General features: G+C 49.8%; 1 protein-coding gene across 7 annotated transcripts in view; it reads left to right on the forward strand.

Moving 5' to 3' along the window:
* Window positions 1–232: 232 nt before the first annotated feature.
* Window positions 233–17,951, forward strand: part of ST6GAL1 (ST6 beta-galactoside alpha-2,6-sialyltransferase 1) — a 45,646-nt gene continuing 27,927 nt past the window's right edge. Inside the window, exons 1-3 of one of the 7 annotated variants that reach the window (XM_071437124.1) lie at window positions 247–485; window positions 8,227–8,244; window positions 15,144–15,309. The gene's annotated coding sequence lies outside the window, so the exon portion shown is untranslated. The other 6 variants (XM_071437123.1, XM_071437129.1, XM_071437126.1 and 3 more) reach the window with 6 other exon arrangements.

The raw sequence follows: 17,951 nt of genomic DNA on the forward strand, positions 1-17,951 counted from the left end.
CACAGTGATGGAGTTAGAGGGCAGCTCTGCCAGCGCGGGGCTCTGCCGTGTCCGTGACAGGGCACGATCGTTTTTTTGTGCTTTTCCACACAGAGCTCCCCAGGCAGGCGGGCAGGGCCGGCGCGGGGCTCGCACCGAGGGTGCTGCAGGGTGTGCGGCACTTTGTCCCGTCGTGTGCGGCACCGAGCCACCCCCTCGGCTGGGGCTGCCACCCGCCGCTCCCCGGGCCGGGCTGGGCTCGGGGCTGTCGCTCCCGGGCAGCCGCTCCTCCTCCTCCTCCCCGCAGCTGTGCCGTGAGGGGCGGAGGATGAGGAGGGCGAGGAGGATGCCCCGTGCCCGCCGGGCTGGCGGCGGCGCCTCCCCCGCGCGGCGGCCCCCGCCTCCCCCCGCCTCAGCGCCTTAAATGCCTCGGCCGCGGCGGCAACAAAGGCGGGCGGCGGCTGTGAGTGAGGGGCCGGCCGCGGGTCGGCGAGGCGGGGCTGGCGGTGAGTGTCTGAGGATCCATGGTGCCTGCGGGGCTGTGCTGGGGGTGAGCGACTGAGGGGCAGCGGGACCGGGCTGGGCTAGCGGTGAGCGACTGAGGGGCAGCGGGACCGGGCTGGGCTAGCGGTGAGCGACTGAGGGGCAGCGGGACCGGGCTGGCGGTGAAGGAGCCACCGAGGCTCGGCGGTGGGCGAGGCTGAGGCGCCGCGGGGTCGCAGGTGCCGCGGGAGGACGGGAAGGGCCGTGCCCCGCCTGCCCGGTCCCGCCGCCCTCGGGGGTCCCGGCTGTGGCGTGAGGCGGCTGCCGGGTGTGAGTGGGTTCCGGCGGGCAGCGTGGGGCGGACAAGCGCTAGCTCCGCTGAGGAGTAACTTTTGTTATTTCTTATTATTTGTGCTTATAACCCATCAGTATAAACTTCTAAGAGCGGCAGATGTGTATGGCGGCGGCTGCCCGGGCTGCCAGTCCCCCCTGCTCTCGGCGCTCGCCGGCGCTTTGGCAGCACAGAAGTCCCCGGTGGCTGCGGAGCCCGCCCGGTGGCGGCTCCGAGCAGAGAGGGTGGGCGGGGGATGAGGCGGACAGACCCCGGCCCCTGCCTGCCTCCGGCTTGTGCTCACCCTTGCTGAATTTGACAGATCCCTGCTGGCCTGGGTCAGTCCGCAGGGACTCGCCAGTCCTAGCAAGGGATTTAATCTGTGAGTAATTTTAGAAGTAGCTGCATTCGTCTCTACTAGCGCACAGCAGGTCAGGCTGCAGAGAGAATAAATAATGTGTAGCGTGGTTTTTTTTTGTGCTGCCGTGTACTAGTCTTTCAGGGCAAATCTCTGTTCCTGCATTTATGAGTCCCCGGTAAATCAGGGCAATGAATGGTGACCAGGGGCTGAAGGGGTGGGAGCTGCTGCTGCTTTATCCTGTTTCCATATCTGCTTGCTGCAACTGGATCTAATCACTGACAGTGTCAAAACATAAATATCTGCAAGGAGAAAGGTGCCATGGCAGAGCAGCTGGATGTAGCAGGAGATTTTCTTGGCTGTGAGGGAGTGAGAAACCAGAGCTGCCTATTAATGTGTGAGGAATGAGTCTAACTCTCTCTGTGTGACTCCTCCTTTAGTGGCACACTCACTTTAGGACTGCACTTGCCTAAACACTGGTAGCTAACCTGGAATACTTTTTCTGAGCTGGGATAGCTTTAAATAAATGGGAATGCTGTGATGCAAGGCTGCTCCTTGCATCCTCCTGCTCTCAGAGGGGAGTCAGTGGAAGGAGACCCCAGAAGAATGGGGTAAGTGTGCATAAGGTGGGTGGGGAGAGGGACAGCTTTCTGTCCTCAGCTTTTGCTGCAAAAACTGAGTATTGTACTGACCTTGGTAGTGCATCTTGGAAAGTCCTTCTCATCTCCTGGTGTCCAGGACACAATACAAACACTCAAACACTCATCCCTCCTGTTTCATCATAGTGCCCTGGGTCACTGCTTCAGGGAAGGTTTAGGTGGAGCTCCAAATGCCTGAGGCACTCACAGAGATATGAGTGATGCTAAATCTTCCCCAGGAGGAAGAATATTAGCAGGAAAAATCTTCCCCAAAAGGCCCCTGGGACAGAGGCCAAGAGTGTCTAATGAGGCAGACTTTTCCTGTTAGCTGCAGTTCTTGTGGGAGGGTGAGGGCCTGGGGGCTTGGCGTGAGCCCACGTGGGGATGGATGTCAGGGGGCAGGCAGCCCATCCCCAGGTCTGCTCTGCTCTGGGCACCTGCTCACCTTACCTGGGCATCACCCACTGCTCTGGAGGTGATGCAGCTGCTGAGTCGAGACAAATCATCATTTTCTTCTGGTTCAGCAAATAAATGGGTTTGGTGATGGTGCTGCAGGGATGAGCAGCTCTGTAGTGCCAAGGTGTGTGCTCTGTTGGTGCTGGGGACAGGGCAGCTGTGCAAGGCTGCAGCCTGGCTCCAGAGAACTCTATCCTCTGCTTTTCTTCTCTCATTTCATGGGTGCTTCTCTTAGCTAAGCTAAATACAGTGGAAGGAGCTGTGTTTTGTGGCTGTAGTGGGAACACTGTGGGGTCCTCTGGCAAAAGTGGTGCATGGCCTGAAAAGGGAGATGCTCACATCAGTGAGCTGCCCCATTATCACTGGAGCTGCAGCACTCAGCTGAGTGCGTATGTGTCTCCTGCTGACAGCAAACGTGAGGTTAGGTTTCAGAAAAGAGGGATATCTGATCATATCTACTTAATTCCTGGACACAAAAATATTTGTTGATGTGGCTTTGAGCAGGCTGCCCACTCTGGTGGCTGCTGTTTGTGTGCTCTGTACCTTGGTTAAAACCAAAGAGTGGAAATGCAGGTGTTTCATTGTTCATGGAGACCTAGTTTTCTAGGGACAAAATAGGTGAGTACTTAAACCTTGTTTTGCAGTGACTGCTGGCAGAGTCCTCTCTTGCAGAGCTGGGAATACATGAGAGGAATTAGAGGTGCCAGTATGAGGTGGGCAGGGCTGCTCTAACAAAGGGCAGAGCAGATGGAGTAATGCTCTGTGTCTTAGCTGTCCTTGAGACAGTGCTCAGAGGGGCTGATTGCTGTGCACTCAGAGGTTCATGTCCTCTGGCAGGGGACAGGCAGCCCTGCACTCAGGGGTGTGTCCCCAGCACCTCAGCCACAGCACAGTCTCACCCAGCTGCTGTCCTGCTCTGGGCTGGGGGAGCCAGCCACAAATGGTCATGGGCCAGGTTGTGTTGGCCTTTGCTCCCAGGCTGACTGATGTGGAGGACATGATTGAACTCAAGGACATGATTGAACTCAAGGACATGATTGAACTTGAGTTCTTTGACCGCCAAGGCTTCTCCTCACACCCTCACCCTGTTGCACTGGCAGTTTGTGGAAGGGCAGAAGTGCTGCTGCAGTCGTGATCTTCAGCCCTTTCCACAGGAGAGCTTCAGTGGTGTGCACAGCCACCAGTGAAAATGTCATTTTCCTGTGCTCTACTCAACATTTGTAAAGATCACTGTAATAGGTCTGACAGAATTGTTTTGATGATCTTTTTCAAAGTATCCAGACCTTTTTGTAGCCCTCAGATTTTGGAAGAGGGATGTAAATCACAATTCTGCACAGGATTAGCAATCAGAGAGCATTATGAATCAATCTGATACTTTGTCTTAGTCACAGCCCTTCTTAGATCGCTGACCTACATATTACAGCTTTCACTGTAACTGCTTCACCAAGGACAGGCTTTGCTTCCCAGTGTGAGGTGGCCCAGTGGCCAGACATGTTTGTGTTTGAAGGACATTCCTGGTGGCTTCAGATCTGCCTGAAGTCTGTGCTGCTTGACTGGATAACTTGTCAATGAAGTGTGAAATACAAGTGGTTCCTTTGAATGTTCTTTTAATTATAATTGTGCTGATAAAAAATCCCAAAAAACTAGAAGATGAAATGAGATGCTTTCTGTATAAAGTGCTCTTAGATGTCGAGCCAGCAGGGATCATTGTTATCAGATCCTCTAATCACTTGTGTGATTAAAAACCTTGGAAAAACTTACATGTTGTAAGTAAAAATGAAGGTTTATTGCCTTTCTGAATGTGTGCTGTAGCTCAGCCTTTGGTGAGCTGTGAACCCAAAGCTTCTGTAAAGTCCCTCCCTGTGGGTCACCGGTGGCACTGAATATGAATGCACATCTGCTGGCTCCACTTGCAGATGAGTTTTCCTGCTGATTCCCAGAGCAACGAGGTGAAGGATGATGAAAAGGAGAGTCCAGAACAGTGTCTGCAGAGCAGTGACTTGGCTGATTTAAGGCAGCACTTAAGCCCATTTCTACCTGTCATTATGATTCCACTCTGCAGGGCAGAGTCTTTGCTTTGAAGGATGCTGGGAAGCAATGAGAAATCCATGTACTGGTGTGTGTGTGTGTGTGCTTCCCAGCACGTACCAGTAGCATGGGCCATGGTGAGGGTCCTTCTGGGTGGAGTGTGTGTACTGCAGCATGTTCACATCTTGGGTATGGAGCAGAATTTGACTCTCTAGGTGTCCAGGAGCTCTTCTGTGAAACCAGAGTAGAGGAAGCCTGCCTTGTCATTTTTTGTCCCAGCAGGTTCCAAGAGGTGCCTTTGCTTAGCTGATGTTTGCTGGTCCCTCTGCAGCATTTGGAAGGTCATGCATTTTCCTGGGATGCTTGGCTTGGAGTGTCTCTGAAATGAAGAGCTCTGCCACTAAGTCATCTGGTGGTCTTCAGGGTTTGCTTGTGGTGTGTTATTCACAAGTTACCACAGCCTCTGTTCTCAAGCAGAGGTTGGTGTGGAAAGCTGCAGCACAGCATCTTGCAGTTTCTCTTTCTATAAATAGCTAAAATAAAAAGGTCTGTTTGTGAGATTGGAAACATTGCACATAGTAGCTCAATTTCTTACAGCAGTATGCTGAACTTCAGGGAGGCCTCTGCTTTTGTGCCTCGTGTCCCAGAGTCCTGTGCCTGGGGATGGTTTGTCTGTACAGGCAGAAGGGAGCTCTGTGCCAGCCTGTGCTGTTTGTGTGTGCTCCTGATGTGTGTTAGCTCTGGGAGCTGGCAGCTACTGAAAATGAGCTGAGCAAAGCTGCTCCTGCTCCCTCAGTGCTGAGGCTGTGGAGAACCCCAGTGCCCCCAGCACAGGATGCCTGCCTGCCTGTCTGTCTGTCTGTCTGTACACCCCACACTGATCCCTGGGCACTCGCAGGCATGTTTGTCACAGAGCCCAGCTTGTGCCTGGGACTGCTGGGGCTGGTGGGAACTGGAAACAAGCTAATGCTCCCTTCTTTAATATTGCATCCACTCTGCTTACAGTGGCTGCAGCAGTTTGGACTTTCAGCTGTAAAATTTTGCAGAAAAAGAAGAGTTGTTGACAGCAGTGATTAATTTTTTAATATGCATTGCAGCTCGCCCTTTTTGTCTTTGTGGTACAGTGTGTGCTGATTAGGAAATCAGAGGGGTTCCAATCAACCTGACTGTGTTCACTGGATTTTCTGCAAATACCCAGTGTGTGCCAGCAGAGTCCCAAATGTATGGGGACAGTGGGATAACCCTCACTGGGATGGAATGACAATAGAAAATGCTGTGGCAGTTGTGCAGCAATGACAGCTTTCTCAAATGGATCTCCTGTGGGCTACAAAACATCTGGTCCTGGTTTTTCCCCTGGTTATCTCAAGGACCTGCTTTTACCTTGAAATAACATTTAATGTACAGCATCAGAGTAATGACTTTTTTGTTCTAAATTTGTTTGTAAGGCAGAGTCTTTAGGAGAGGCTGCAAGCAGAACTCTGTTGTCTGAGCTGCTCTCTTCTGAAGGCACAGAGCATCCCAGAAGCAATTAGTTTATATCTTAAATGAATAAATGAATAAAAACTTCTCAGAGAAAATATCTTCATGCTGTGAGCTGCATTGCCTTGCAAGACTGAAAATTTGGGTGTGATCCTTTGTTAACTAAGTTGAGTGAAAGTTTATTTATTTGGTTGGTTTTTCTTCTTATCTCCTTCGCTCACAGTTTAGTTCTTCCTAAATACAAGATTTTACTTTTGTCCAGGGATAGATTATCACTGTGTTATTTCTTGGTTATCTTTGTGACCTGTTTTCCTGCTATTCTCTGTGCTTGCAAGGGGTCTTAAAGAAATTAAAAATTTAGATGTACAAGATTGTAATTGTTTGGATAAAATCTCACTGTTGCTCTCATGAGACCCCATCTGGAGGGCTGCACCCACCTGGTCGGGGGTCCCCAGCACAGGAGGGACATTGGCCTCTTGGAGCAAGTCCAGAAGAGGCCACCAGGATTGTTAGAGGGATGGAGAACCTCTCCTGTGGGGGAAGGCTGAGAGAATTGGGATCGTTGAGCCTGGAGGAGGGATCAGGGTGAGCTCACTGTGCCCTTCCAGTGCCTGGAGGGAGCCTGCAGGAAAGGGGGAGAGGGACTTTTTCCAAGAGCCTGGAGGGACAGGACAAGGAGGAATGGCTTCAAACTGGCAGAGAGTAACTTCAGATTGGATATTAGGAAAATTTCCTCCCTGTGAGGGTGGTGGGGCCCTGGCACAGGGTCCCCAGAGAAGCTGTGGGTGCCCCATCCCTGAAGTGTCCCAGGCCAGGCTGGATGGGGCTTGGAGCAACCTGGGATAGTGCAAGGTGTCCCTGCCCATGGCAGGGGGTGGGACAAGGTGATCTTTAAGGTCTCTTCCAACCCAAAACCTGCTATGATGATTCTATGTTACTTTATATTTTTTGGGTTGCTTACATTTTTATATAGATTTAGATTTGTCCTTCTCCAGCAGAGCTTCAGTGTAAATAATTGTCAGGGAGTTGGACACTTTGTGAGTGAGGTCCATTAGCAGAAATGTAGCAAAGATGGAAAAGTTGTGTTCTGGCTGGTATTTCACAGGCAGGTCTGATGAATACTTTATGTTTTATGAGAGTCTGGAAGGTGCTGGATGGGTTTAGCTGTCATCCAGATGATGGTGTCTGTGAATATGAAGCTTGTTTCTTACTAACAGCCATTCTTGCAATCTTGCAATCCACTTTTCACAAATGCTTATGTCCATGAGAGTGCTGCTTTCTTGGGAAGATCATCAGAGTGGCTGGTTAACAAATTTGTTCCAGAGCTTGATAATGTTTATTTTGTGAAGTCTGTGGCTGCCTGGGGAGCTGCCTTGCACCTTTCTGAACAGAACCCATTGTGGAGGGACACCTCCTGCCCAGGAAGGGATTAGTTATGACTTGCTTCCAACAAATGCTGCAGGGGCAGGCTGCAGTTGGACGGGGGGGATTCCCAAAGGCAAAAATGGAATTGGTAGAAATAAGTGTTGCTAGTGCCTGTGACATGAAGGGTATTTTTAGAGACACGGCAGTCCCCAGGCAGACGGGAAGGAAGAGCAGTGGCGGGAATGCCCTGTGTGATGGGCCAGTCAGACTTTCTGCTGATGGGACAAAGTGAGGGATCACTGGCAGTTTGGGCTCTTTAGATTTAATTTAATGCTTGTTTAAAGAACAACTGTTGTGACTGCTGCAGACTGAGCAGCTGCCCGTGGATTGAGTGCTAGGAAAAGGTGATGGAGCCTTGAGCTGGCAGCGCTCCAGGTGCTGTGAGCAGGGACCGCTGCCAGGCCGCTGCTTTACCACGGGGCTGGGCAGAGCACAAAGCTGGGGAACCCTGTGGATGCCATGGAGCTTTCTGGAGATTTATCTGATGATTTTCAGAGCAGTTGTTACTTGTATTTTATTTTTTTTATAACATGGTGTGGGTGTGCAGTGGCAATTATTTTAGGTTCTGTGGATGTGGCTCAGCAATTTCAAAAGTGGTTTGAAGTGTGTTTTTAAAAAAATTGACGTGAACTCCTTAAAGTCTGCACCTGGGGTAACAGTAAAATTAGTTTTCAAATGTGATAGCACTCCCCTCTCCCTTTCCACTGCCAATTTTGAAAACTTCTTACCACTTTGTAAATCACTTTGCAAAAGATCTCTCTTTCAAATGAGCTACATGTTCCAAGGTTAAGAAGCTTGCCTTGTTATTAGGGGAGTGCAGTTGGGTAACTATTTATTAGCTATTCATGGATGAATTGTTTAATTAGACAGATAATCATATGCTTGCAATCTAAGGAGAAAAATTCAGAGAGGTTAATTAAGGAATGGTTAGAAAATTTGATGTCAGAAATGGTGCTAAGTTTCAGCCTGGACCCTCTTAATTAAAATTAGTTTAGTTCATGCTGGGAGTGAATGGAAATGAAGGAAATTTAACCTTACCATGGCTACAGATGTGGGAGTGTACCAAGGTCAGCAATGCATATTAACTCATACTTTTAAAATTAATTTCTGGCACTAATTTGGTTTGATTTTTCCTTACCATGGCTACAGATGTGGGAGTACCAAGGTCAGCAATGTATATTAACTCCTACTTTTAAAATTAATTTCTGGCACTAATTTGGTTTGATTTTTCCTTACCATGGCTACAGATGTGGGAGTACCAAGGTCAGCAATGTATATTAACTCCTACTTTTAAAATTAATTTCTGGCACTAATTTGGTTTGATTTTTCCCATCTGTCTTCATGCATACAACACTCTGGTAGCCTTGCTTATTTGCGGTATTGCAGAAATGCTGTTTTCCCCCTGGCTGCTCCTTTGTGACCGCTGAGCTGAGGTTTTATGCTGGGTGAGCTCGGCAAGTCAAACCGTGCAGGTGATGCTGCAGATGCTTAATGGGGCACCTAAACATCTGTGCACGCTCACATCTGTGAGGCCTGAGACGTGAAGGTCGTGTCCTGCCGCACGTGGGTGGGAACCAAGGGCAGAAACGCCCTCCGGAGTGTGGGGTGTCTGCCTCCGGGGCTGGGGGCAGGAGGGGACCGGCTGTGTGTCCCCGCTGTGTGTCCCCGCTGTGTGTCCCCGCTGTGTGTCCCCGCTCAGCCGAGCCTCCGGCCGCCCGTGTGGGAGAGCCCAGCTCAGCACCTCGGCCGGGAGCGGATCGGGGCTGAGCTCCTCCAGCCTCGCTGCTGGCAGAACCAGAACATCTCTGCTCTTCCTTCCCGCATTCTACCCGCGTGGATTTCCCCTGGTTGCTGCAGCTCCCTCATCGGGAGGAAAACAAACGCCAGGCAGGGCTCCCAGTAAGTGGGGGGAGCAGCTGTGGGTGTGTTGCCAGCCCCCCACGTTCCCCTGAGTGCTTGTGCTGTTCTCGGCCAGCGGGTGCTGGAGACTGCAGGATGGTGGTGGTGACTTTTGGAGAGTGTGAACCACCGTGGCTGCCCTAAGCCCACCTGCCAGGGCTTCAGTAACCACAGGCTGTATTTGTGGCTTGCTTTTTCCAGCACTGGCTGTTTTTCTGAGGTGAAGAACTCAGGCTGTGTGAGAAGGTGTTCATATCCTGCTTCCCCTCCCCTGAGATTGCCCCAGAGGAGTGTTTTAATGCTGTGTCTTACAATCTTGAAGTTGTTTTGGAGCTTTTCCTGTGGCCAAATTCCTGGCTAACCACATGCTCCTAGAAGCCTTCTCATCCTTCTGGTATTGCTCCTTGTAGCCCCCTTCAGCTCCTGCCAGATTCCTAAGCAGCCATCTCTTAGCTTTCGGTCTCTCTGGTTCTTGAGCATCTTTTAGCTCTCCCACATCCTTGGCTTTTTCTCTTAGGTTTCATGAAAACAAACTCTTCTGGAAAAAAAGAATCCCAAGCCAAAACCAAAAATACCACTGTGAAAACCCCTACCCACTCTCCAAATGTCCAAATACATTCTGCCTCTTTTCTCTGTAGTTGCACGTATTATTTTTCACAAAACTGAATTTAGCTGTTGGTGTTATCAGTAGCTCTAATGAATTTTTTTTATAGCCAGTTACCAGGAGACTACAAGCTGTGTGTTTGTGTCAAAAAGTAGGTGTAATGGTTCAGAGCAAATGAGCTGCAAAAACTACCCCCTTAGAAAAGGCCTGTGGAGAAGCTAAGTTGGTGTTGCTCACTGGAGAAAGAGATTCTTTGTCTCTGGTTTGGGGAGGAGGCTCAAGGAAGTCCAGTTCATCTTGAGCAAGATGGGTTTGAAATGGAAATGTTGGTACTGCAGTACCTGGGGAAAGCAGTGAGAGGGTTGGTAGGTGTGGGAAAAGGATCCTGCTGGGGCATTGCTGGCTGTGGCTGGGTGAGAGCTTGGCTCAGCCATAACTTGCACAGGTCCTTTCTCCACGGCCATGGCATGGCTCCTGCTTCAGCTGTGGCTGTGGGGCTTGGCAGTGTCCTTTGTGCTGCATCTTGTCCTGGAGGCATGGGGAACACAAAGTCCTGCTTCAGCTTGCCTGGAACAGGTGAGGTTCTCTGTTCCTGGGAGCAAAGTGCAGCTGCGAGGGATTTCCTCTCTAGGGTATCCCAGTAATGTCCTGGTAATTGGCTCTGTGTTTCCCCGGGCCTGTGGCCAGCCTAGCAATCAGTAACTGGGTTTTCAATTCCTGCCCCTGTTCTGGGTAGCAGAGGCTGAGGTCTGGCAGCAGTGATCACATCAGTCTCAGATCCCTGACTAAGGCACTGCCCGAGTGCCTTTGCTGCTCTCTGTGTTCTTGGTTCCCAAGCCTCTCTTCTGCAGAAGGGATGGTTTGGGTTGTCTTGCTCTTCTGTGGTGCTGCTGAAGTTACAGTATTTGCACAGAGCCAATTCCTCTGAGATGATGATCATTCTTCTGTTTAAGCACAAACTGCCAACTTACAGAATTAACTGCCAGTGGTGTGCAGTAGCCCTTGACTCGTCCTAGAACTTGCTTTAATAGAAGAGAATAGGTCTTTAATGAAAGTGGAAGGACTTCTGTGTTTTCTCTGGAAATACAGAAGGGGTTGCAAAGCCAGGCTCTCAGAAGGCAGGACACTATTGAAGTTAGAGAGCCCAAATCTGACCTCTGTGCACTGCAGGTTCTGATTGCAAAGCCAGGCTCTCAGAAGGCAGGACACTATTGAAGTTATAGAGCCCAAATCTGACCTCTGTGCACTGCAGGTTCTGATTGCAAAGCCAGGCTCTCAGAAGGCAGGACACTATTGAAGTTACAGAGCCCAAATCTGACCTCTGTGCACTGCAGGTTCTGATTGCAAAGCCAGGCTCTCAGAAGGCAGGACACTATTGAAGTTATAGAGCCCAAATCTGACCTCTGTGCACTGCAGGTTCTGATTGCATGGTTCCACAGCTGCTGCTTGGCTCGAGGCTGCCTTGCTCACCGAGCATCATTGATCTGTATTTGTACTTGTTAGGTGGGGTTTCATTTTCCTTTTTGCAGCTCTGAGGTTGTGCTTTACTTGTGTGCTTCAGCCCTGCCCCAGGAACAGAAACATGAGTTGTCCAATAAATGTGTGAACAGCTGCAGTTCACGGTGTGCTTGTGGCAAAGCAGCTCTGTAAAAGGGGAGCTGAGGCACGCACAGGGTGCTCAGCCAGTTCTGGGTGCTCTTTGGGGAAGCTGCCAGGAATTCCCTCAATTTCTGATGTCCATGAAGTGCAGTTCTGTGGCTGAGAGCTCAGCCCATGTGCAGAGCTGATCATGGCTCTGTCCTTCTGCCAGGGTCTGGCAACTAAGGATGTGAGAAGTTTATTTTAAGGTTTGTTTCATTTCATAGCAGCTGTAAAAGAAGCAAAGCAGGAATCACTTTGTGTCAACTATGGTTTGCCTTTCCTGAGACTTTATCTGGCTTTTGTACCTTATTTACTACACCTTAAAAAAAAAATCTGCTGGAAAACCCCACCCAGGTAAAACATTATTTCAGCACTGTCATTCAGTGAGTGCTTCTGCTGAGTGAGAGGAGTATACTGTGACAAAATGAGGGGCAGGATTAGGTCTTTTTTGTGTATTTTATGGGGAGGGGAGGGAGCTGGGCTGTCCACCACGCAGGCTTATCCTGCCTGAATCATCCCAGACACGGGGATGAAGCATGGACAATGGAACATTGTCCTCCCTGTGGAGCCTTGGTGGGAGGCTAGGGATTGCAGACAGGATTTGTTGGCTGGGTGTCAGACAGGAGCCATGAGGGCAAGGAGCCATGGGCTCTGTCAGGGACCTGAGAGCAGGTATTTAGGTATTTATTTGCTCCATTCAGTGCTTCAGGCTTGTTCCCAGCCTGCCTTCCAGTCCTTGCCGTGGTGGTCTTCATGGACCAGTCCTGGTGTGAAGCTCCTCAGCATCCCATTCCACCTCTGCTCTGTGAGGTTGTCTGGTTTCACATCCTGCTCCCCTGTATCTGGTAGCCCTGCTGCATCCTGGCTCCTCACATTTTCTCCTCTGACTGATGTGACCAGAGGGTACTGCTGTCCCTGCCAGTGGTGGCATTGTTTGTGTCCCCACAGCCATGCTGGCCCCCATCTGAGCCTCTGTGCTCTGGGGCTTGGGGGCATTCCTGGCTGGTGCTCTGCTCTGCAGAGGCTTTAATGATTTTCCATTTGACTGTGATTAACCTGACAGGCAGGGCTTTGCTTATTGCATTCTGCAAGAGTTGTGGTGGCAACTCTTTTTTTTTTTCTAGCTTTGGATGAATCAGCATTAACAAGGAAGCAGTAAACAAACACAATTTCTTTTACAAGACGACAGACAGCAGGATGTTTTCCTCTGCCAAAGCATCCATCAGGCTATTGCTTAAGCTGTAGCTGGGAAGGTGGGAAGGAGGAATAATTCCTCACTCCTAGAAAAAAGATAAGTCATAAGTCTCTGTTGACTGCCAGTGGGAGGGATGCTGAATGACAGAGGAGGCTGTTGCCTCCTCCTCCTCCTGGTCCCACAGTCTGGTGATTACTGGCTGTTAGTGCACAGACCTGTCACATTGGAGCCTGGATGTTACTAGAGTGTATGAAATGCCTTCAGGCAGACAAACTCTGGGCTGGTACTTAATTTACAGCACTCTCCAGGATTGTTCCATATAGATCCTCTGTCTATATGGAGGGAAGAAGAATTAATGATTAATTAATGAAGACTTTTACATTGTTCTGAATCTGGGGGTAATTTTAGGCCCCTACTTTACCTTGTAATCTTTCAAGCTTTTGCCTCTTTTAGTAATTATCTGCTGATATTCATGATGGTTAAACTTGCCACATAGAAATGTTGTGTTGATGAATTCCTCAAATTCTCTTTTGACCAGAAGGCAAGGAGATCTGATCCCTCTCATGCTCATGGCTTTCAGAACTCGTGCTGAGAACTCAAGCTGTGCCAAGGGACACTGCCCACGCTGCAGCTGGTGGCTCTCAGCACCCAGCACAGGCTCTGTGCACATCTGGCAGGTGCTGGGCTCTCAGAGGTGCTCCTGAGCTGGCACTCTGGCTGTCCTGCTTTGCTCAGGGGCACGTGTCCCCTTGATCCTTTTGCCTCCCAGAGATGCTGGTGAATATTTTTGAGCATTTTGCCCTGTTGGCAGGAAGGAGTGGGTGGATGGCTGGGAAGCTCCTGTGGCCCCAGCCTGGCTGCTGTGCTTCCTCTTACAGCTCTGTGGCTGCCCAGGCTCTGCTACAGCAGAAGTTGCATTGCCTCTGGTGACATCTCTGGGCTCACTTTCCATTCATCTATAAAGGCAAAACTTCAGCAGGGAGCAGGTAGCCAGGGCTGATTGTTGTATGCTTTGAAAACTGCTGCCCCTGAAGAACTGCTGCCTGGCTGGATAACCAGTGTGCTGGCCTTGTTCAGTTGTCTGTGCTCCTCTCCATCCCTTTTATCTCCCCTTTGCATCATTTTCCTCACTTAAATGCACCCTTTCTGCTGGCCACAAAGGCTGGTGTGAACACAGCCTGCAGCAAGGGGATCCTGCTGAGCTTGCAGACTGGGGACTTCCTAGCCTGGCATGTGAAAGTGCTGGGGCTCTGGCTCACCATTACTCATCCAGCCTTCCTGGGCTGCCTCACAGCTGTCCTGGGGGTCTGCCTGTGCAAATTCCCTCACTTCTTGCTCAGTGAAGTGCTTCTCCAAGATGCAGCTATGCTGAGGTACTGCTCAGGTCCCACCAGCTGCAGGCTGGCAGACACCAAGAATGTCAGAATGTTATTTTTCAGTCTAGCATGTAGCTGTTTCTGGTTTTTCCCTTTTGACTTGACCCTCAAGTATCATTCTCACTTCACTCTCTCTCACCTGGTGGGAAACTTCACCAGCCTGTGCTGGTGGGACCTCAGTGTTTGAGGTGGGGCATTGTGTGCCCATGTCTCTTTGCATGGGCAGCACCCCTCTTTTTAATATATTCCTCCTTTCTTGCTTTTTACCTCTCTTTTCCCCCATCCTCCTCCTTTTCTTCACCACACAAAATGTGTAAAGCCTAAGCTTGCCTTTTTCCCACTGCTTTGCTTTCCCTGCCATGGTGTGCTGCTGTGGGTTAGGGTCCCTTGGATGGTTCCAGCTGGCAGGAATTTGGGATATGGACATATTGGAACCTCTTACTAAGCTGTGAGTGCTTGGGGTCCCTACTGAGAGCAGAAAGCTGAGCTGCTGGACTCTCAGTGGAGCATATGCCAGGCCATGCCCATACACTGGAAACATGCCCAGGGCAGGATAATTATGGGAGGCAGTGTTTCATCAAGTGGACCGTGTGCTCTTGCTTGCTAAACAGTCTTGTGATTAATATCTTAGTTAAGAGGATTTTAGGACATGTGCTGCAGTTACACAGAGTTTCTTTCAGAAGTAGGGGAGAGGTTAGGAATATAAACTCTGTAAAGGCTCTTTTGTGTTTTCAGCAAGGGTCACCAGGTAATTGCAGTGCATCCCTGCTCTGTTGTGTCAGAGTAGCAGTAGGTTTTGCTATGGAGGGTTCAATGGGAGAGGGATCCTTGAAGAGCTTTGCCCATGTTTTTATACAGGCTGCATTCTTAAGATCTCCTTAGGGACCTGTAGCTCCAGCACTAAGGGTGGGTTCTTCTTCCCTGATGTCAGCATTACCAGCTTGCCCTGGCTCCTGCCATTAGATTCTGGTGAGTTCTGCAGCCAGCAGGTGTTCACCAGAAGATTTTGCCTTCAAAACAAGGCTCTGTGTGGTGTTTTACTGAAGTAATGTTTCAAGGTGTCAGCAGCTCGACTGTTGGCCTTATCCAGGACACATGGTGTGGACACAGCACTATCTGCATGCTCTGGGTGTTTCTGTGCCACTGCTGATTTGCTGTGTGGTCTTGGCTGGTAGTTGTAGTCTCCTGTCCAGTGGTTTCTGATCAGTCTGATGTGGTTGTCTAACATCTTCACCCTAATTTCTTTCCTAGGCTAGAGAACTCAATGAAAAAGGACATGGGAGCATGAAGAATTGCATGAGAGCACAGATGTGCTGCCTGTGGTGGCATCTCCTACAGCTCTTACCTGGCAATCTGCTGCTGCCTGGAAGGGGTTGACAGGAACCTCTGTGGATAGCAAAGCAACCTGGAGATGAAGGTGATGACCAATCTTTTTTTCCCTACCCCTTTTATCACTTCCACATGTCTGCAGCAAGAGCAGGGCTGCTGTCAGCGTGACAAGGCCACATACATTGAGGCACAGCTGTTGGCACTGGGGCTATCTCATGTAACTATCTGGAGGGATAGTAAAAGAAAGATAGATAAAGAAAACAGGGAGTGTTCCCTGATACTCCCTTAGCAACTATCCTATATCTCTATTTTAAAGCAAAATAAGACATTTATTCTGCTTCTTGTGGGAGCCCTTGTAGAAGCTGCCACGTATTGGTAGTGTGCCAGAGAGATAGGAGTCTGATATCCAGTGTTTATTCTGTCTTGCATAAAATGAATGAGATGTGTACTGGGGCTCATTTTGGTAAAGCTTTCCCTGGAAGCCCTTTGGGGACATTGACATTTTGGCCTTTGGCTCTAGGTTAGAGTAATTAGCTGCCTACTTCCACAGCTGACCTCTGCTGATCGTGCCTGAAGTGCTGCTGCTGGTGGTGCCAATAGTTCTCCTATCCCTGTACCCCACTGGCCTGCCCCTTATCACAGCACTGCAGTCCTTTGGCTGTTGCCCTTGAGGATGATGAGCATCATGTGAGCCATTGCAGTGACTGTTGCTGATGCTGGGACCTCCCTTTTTCTCTCGTGCATGGAAAAGCTAACTTGATAGGAAACACTTTTAGAAGCAGCTGCAAATGTAAGTATTGGGTTTATGGCTCTTTTCATATGTGAAGAAGGTTTGGGAGGACCTCATTGTATAGCTGCTTCTCTAAATATTTAACTTGCTGGCTGTCAAGAGTGCCAGCTGTTGCTCCTTACCTCCTCTTCTGCTGGAAACATGCTAATGCCCTCTCCTCCACTTAAAACCTGATCTTCAATATGGAAAATGCACCACCCTTTCTTACTTTCTGGCTGTGCAACACTTTTCTGTCCCAGTGTTGTGTTACCTTTAGCATTGCAAACTGTAACACTTGGGCAAGGGTGGTGGAGTTCCAGCAGGCTGCTTGCCTAGGGCCTGCTGGACTTCTCATCCCAAAGAGGGCAGAGAGCAGCCAAAATCTGCACAGAGGTCAAGACAGAGCAGTGTGGAGCCTGGGGAGCATTGGCAGGAGTGGGAATGCTCTGCTGGAGGTAGGTGAGTAGAAAAGAAAAAGCATAGCCCTTTGCCTTGGGTATCTCTGGCAGCTGTTCTTTTCATGGGGAAAGAAGAAAACTAAGCTGGAGACAGCTTGATTTCTGGTTAGGTGGGATTTGGGTGGACAATACAGGATTAAAGAAGCAGATCAGCCAATCCTCCACTGCAAAACTTCTCGTTTTGGTTGTTGTACAGAAACAGAGAGTTCTTTAGTTCTGGTTTTGTTCCTTGTTCCTCTGTGGAAGTCTGCTCGCTGGAAAGATATGATTTGAGATGTGGTGCCAGGTGAGCTGGTGAGGTGGTTGGGTCTCCTGGGAGCATGGCAGCAATCCTCTGTGAGCCTGTGGCAGCACAGGGCACGTCCATGTGCATTTGCATGCACAGGTAGGGAGCAGGGACTGGGACTGCTGGCCTGGATTGGGTGCCTGCTGTTGGGATGGCTGAAACCCAAGGCCAAGCTGACTTTTCAAGCTCAGGCACACTTTTTGTGTGGAGATATTCCTTCTCTTAATGAGCATTGGTAGCACTCAAGAGTCACCTTCTGTTTGGGCCAGAACTAAATCTTGAGCCCCTTTTGAAATGCTCAAAAGTCTTCCTTGTCAAACAGTCAAACCCAGCTGTTACTAAGTCTGGTTTCAGACTAGAGAGGCCTGGTTAGGCCTGGCTTGCAAGATGGCAAGGCTGCTGGAGGAGATGGATATTTGAAAACCAGCAAAGTGATATATTTGGTCTGTAATAATCTGTGTCTCTGTCCAGCCTCTTCTCAGCAGTTACATTGTTTTATATGTTAATATCTGAAGTGGAAAAGGGACTTTCCTTTGAAATAGGGAAGTAAAACGAAAAATAGGCACACACCCCCCTTCATGCCCCAGTGCTCCCTGTGGCTGGGTGGGAGCCTCTGACCCCCTCCTGCTTTTAGAAAGGGGCAGAGCCTCCCTGTTGGAGCAGAGGGTTTGTTGTGTGTTGGACAAAGGAGAGGAGAGGACAAAGTTGGGCAGAGGAGAGGATGGGATGTGCTTTGGTGTGTTGTGTCCAGCTTTAGGAGTGGCTTTCCAAGGTGGGTTCCAGGCAAGTGGACACCAGCAACAAAGCCTTTGACCAAGCACTGAAATAGTTTCCCTTCAGGATAATGGGATGATGCACATGGAATGGTATTGGGTAAGATTAACAGCACAGTTAATTCCACTTGTGCTGAAGTGCACTGAGAGCCCATCTGCTTGGTTTGACTGCAGTTTCATGTGTGCTTTAGAGGAGTCCCTCCAGTTTTGGGCAGCTCTGTCAGGAGCTGGGTGTTGGTGTATGTGGCTCTGGGACCTCTCTCCACACTGGTGCTCACTCTCTTTCTGTGTACTCGTGGCCTGTCCTGTCTCTGAGGTCAGTGCTGTGGCAGGTGACACTCATCTCAGACACTCTGCACTTGAAGCATTGTGTGGGACTTGTGCACGAGCTCTGAAATGCATTGGTGAGCAGAGGCTGGGAGCCCAGAACAGGCACTGCATGCA

The sequence above is a fragment of the Agelaius tricolor genome, unplaced genomic scaffold (assembly GCF_023055355.1).
Source record: "Agelaius tricolor isolate 1412-34295 unplaced genomic scaffold, bAgeTri1.0.p SCAF_12, whole genome shotgun sequence".
Lineage (NCBI taxonomy): Eukaryota > Metazoa > Chordata > Aves > Passeriformes > Icteridae > Agelaius > Agelaius tricolor.